A 3,742-nucleotide genomic window follows, 5' to 3' on the forward strand; every position below is an offset into this window, starting at 1 on the left:
ATATTTTGTATAGGCATGCACCAATAGGAGGGCACTCCCACTGGTTTCCAACTTGGGGCTACTACAAAAAGATTTCTATAAATATTTTTGTACATAGAGGTCTTTTTTCTTTGATCAAAAGGCATGGACAGTTTAATAAGTTTCTAGGAATAGTGGTAAATATTTTACTAGAATAGCTAGACCAATTCACAACTCCACCAATAATGCACAAGTATACATATCTGTTTTCTCATAGCCCCTCTAGCATGTCACATTTCTCTGATCATCTTTGCCAGTCTGATGGGTGAGAGGTAGAACCTCCAAGTTGCTTTGATTTCTGCATACTTTTTGCATGTAAAAAAGCCTATTAATTTAGAAAAATTGTTCTATTTCTGTGAAGTTAAAAGTATTTGTTTCACTGAAAATGTAAGGAACTTTACTGCTGTTCTGGGCTTTGAGTTTTGATTTTCCTTGCATTTGTGCCCCCAGGGTCTAGCTTAGCACCTGGTACATAGCAGACTTTAACAAATGCTTGTTGAACTGAGCTAAAAAGATTTCAGGAGAAACTTTTTAGCAGCATTAATCAATTATCGATATTTTCTAAGGACTAGACATTGGCAAGAGTTAAAATTATTAGAGGAAAATTGAATAACAACTTGAAAAAGAAAAGCAACAGGAAAGACGCAGAGACAGATGACAGAAAGATGTATGATATACAGAAGATGTGTCGAGGTCCTTTCGATGATGGTAATGCAAAGAATGTCGCAGAATGTACCATCCATAGCCCTCCCACATAGCCTGTCACAGATGTTTCCACAACACTTTATTACCATGATCTCCAGGATGCCCATTATTAAGGAGATTCATAAGTATTTCATGGTGGAATATTACCAGTAAAAAAAACTGTCCACATCATTAAGCTGTCTACAATGAGGGAGAGACAACACTCTTGTATTTGTCAATATCAGGTTCAGGAACCCCGCATAGGATGGCATGTGGTTCATCCTTCATTCTCAAAGAGGACCATGACATCAGGGAGATGATGACATGACTTGCAATTGACTGATTTGAGTGAGGAAGGGCTGTGCAAAGTCACCAGCCTCACATTTTCCTCCAGAGACATCTGGTTACAGTGGCCAGATGACTGGAAATGACTGGAGATGGCCCAGGATGCAGTGGGAGACCTTGCCCCTTTTAAGCTAAGATCTTTTCAGGTTCTCACTTTGAGTGAGGCAACATCCATTCAGTGAATAGGTCTCTTTAAGAAGTGAGTCAAGGGATGGCCCCTTTTGTAGCATGTTTATAATAGAGCAGTTTTCATAAGCAAAAGCAACAGAGAAAAGTCCTTTTTTCCATTGAAATGTGATCACCTTGAGTCATACCTGCACAGCTTCCTTTTCCTTAATGGAATGAAATGTATAACCACAATCTGAGATTCAGTCTGGGAGAAATGAATTTAGAAAGTGACCTCTGTAGAAATAGCTAATGAGGGAATTTTGGAAGCAAATCAGGATCTGAATTGAGAGGCTGTGATGAGTTGGTATTAAAGTAATTGGAAATAAATTGCAAATGGTAGGCTGGTGCTCGCAGACTAGGCTTCAAATTAAAGCTTCATGGCATAGATGGTTTAGCCTAAGACTCCTGAGGGTTCCTTTAAGAAGTAAGACCAAGGTGACTTTGTTGAACCTTTAGCCCCTGTATATACTACACCATGTGTAGACCCTTTATGTACTGCATCATGTATAGATAGCTACACTCAGACCTGAGCAAAGGCCACAGATTTAGAAAGAAATATAGATGTGCTTTACTTTACAAAATTGATGCAGTCCAGAAAGTTGCCTGTATATTTTTTTTTCCAAAATCTAATTTTGATTTTTCAGTGTTTCTGGGAAAGTTCCCTATTTGAAGCAAGCTTTTTGGCAAAATCTTGAAGGGGAGAAAGGTGGAGGTGAAATGCCCTCACTTTCCTTAATTCTAAATAGATATTCAAGCCACTTGGCATTCTAAATTTGGAGATGAGAGAGAAAAGCAAGGAAAGGTAAAGAAAGACAAGGGTAGTAGAAGGAAGAGAGAAAAGAAGGGAGAAGGGAAGGGGAAAGGGAAAAGGAAAAGGCAAAGGAAAACACAAATAAGCAAATAAGATATATTAAGAGATATACAAAATACATACACATATACACACATTAGTATCTATATATAACATATACATAAACACATGTTGTTCAGTCACTTGGTCATGTTTGACTCTTTTGGAATGTCAGTGCTGACTATGGGGTTTTCGAGGCAAAGATTTTGGAGTGGTTTGCCATTTCCTTCTCCAGTGGATTAATGCAAACAGAGGTTAAGTGACTTGCCCAGAGTCACAGAGCTAATAAGTACCTGAGATTGGATTTGAACTCAGATCTTCCTGACTTTAGGCTCAGTGCTCTATCCACCGAACCACCTAGCTGTATCCTACATAAATATATACACATATATTTACATGTATATAGAAAATATGCATAGATAAACAAATTACAATATATACAAGCTAAATTTGATGGCTTTTCTGGAAGATTATTATCCCCTGAGAAAATGAGGAAATGTCTCTTATAGAAGGTAGCACCTAAGTGGTATCCTGAAGGAAGCCAGGAATTCTGTGAGGCAGAGATAAGGAAGATGAGTGTTCTAAAAAAAAAGGGGGAGCCTATGTAAAAACACAGATATAGGAGGAAGAATATCATGGATGATAAATCCATTTAGTAAAACCACAAGGTTCTTAGTGAAAAACCACTTCCTACCTACTATTCCTTGGACATGACTCTCTTCTCTGGGCTCATTTTCCCAGCTGACACTGATATTTGCAGTTTGGTTCCCCAGAGAGGCAGCTGAATACTAGGAGTAAGGTCCTAGGTGTAACCCTGTGGTTTGATAGGGTTACCAACACTTTGCTCAGGCGCATCTATAAGTATGCTCCTTGTGGATTATCACCCATACCCAATTCTCCTTTAGAAAAAAAAATTATTAAGCACATATAGCAAGAATTGTTCTTATAGAAACAGCCCCACTCCAAAAAAAAGAAAAAGAAGAAAGAAACAGGAGTATAATCCCGCTTTGCACACAGAAGGTGCCTGCAGAGAGTGGACTCAAACTTCCAGAGTACATGTGGCCAAAGAGTAAAATGACTGCTCCTGGTCACTGGTCGCCCTTTTCTCCCCTTGTGGAATCCTCCTGACATTTCTCTTAGGTGTAGTTATCTGCTGGGCTCCAAGAGCTGTTCCCCTCCGAGAATCCTGAAGCTGACTTTCTTCCGTGTGTCTGGATTGTCCTTGATATGTCTCAGCTCCTAATATAGGATCTGTCAGCAGCCGTTGCTTCTCTTCGGACACTTACTGTTGCCAAATTTTTCTGACCTTGCAAACTTTTAAAATTCACAAGGTTGTTGCCTAGTCAAGGGGAGGAAAGGAAGGAGGAGAAAGAAAAAATTCTCTCCTCCCCCTCCTAATTCCCTATGACACTTTCCCTCACCACTGGACTTGACTGCCCCTAGAGTCACTGCTCCTAAGATGGTCAAACCCCTAGATATGTGTCCTGTTTAATTTATACCCCCATATTTCACAACTGACTTTCTTCTACCAATGACAAAATATTCTCCAATGACCCAAAGCCCCTGTGAGCCTTTCAAAATGCCTAAGTATTTTTCAAAACTTTTCTTTTTTTTTTACTAAGCCCCACTCCATTTATTTATTTATTATTATGAACTTAAATACCAAAAAAGAAGTAT

This window comes from Trichosurus vulpecula, chromosome 6, assembly GCF_011100635.1.
Source record: "Trichosurus vulpecula isolate mTriVul1 chromosome 6, mTriVul1.pri, whole genome shotgun sequence".
NCBI classification, from domain to species: domain Eukaryota; kingdom Metazoa; phylum Chordata; class Mammalia; order Diprotodontia; family Phalangeridae; genus Trichosurus; species Trichosurus vulpecula.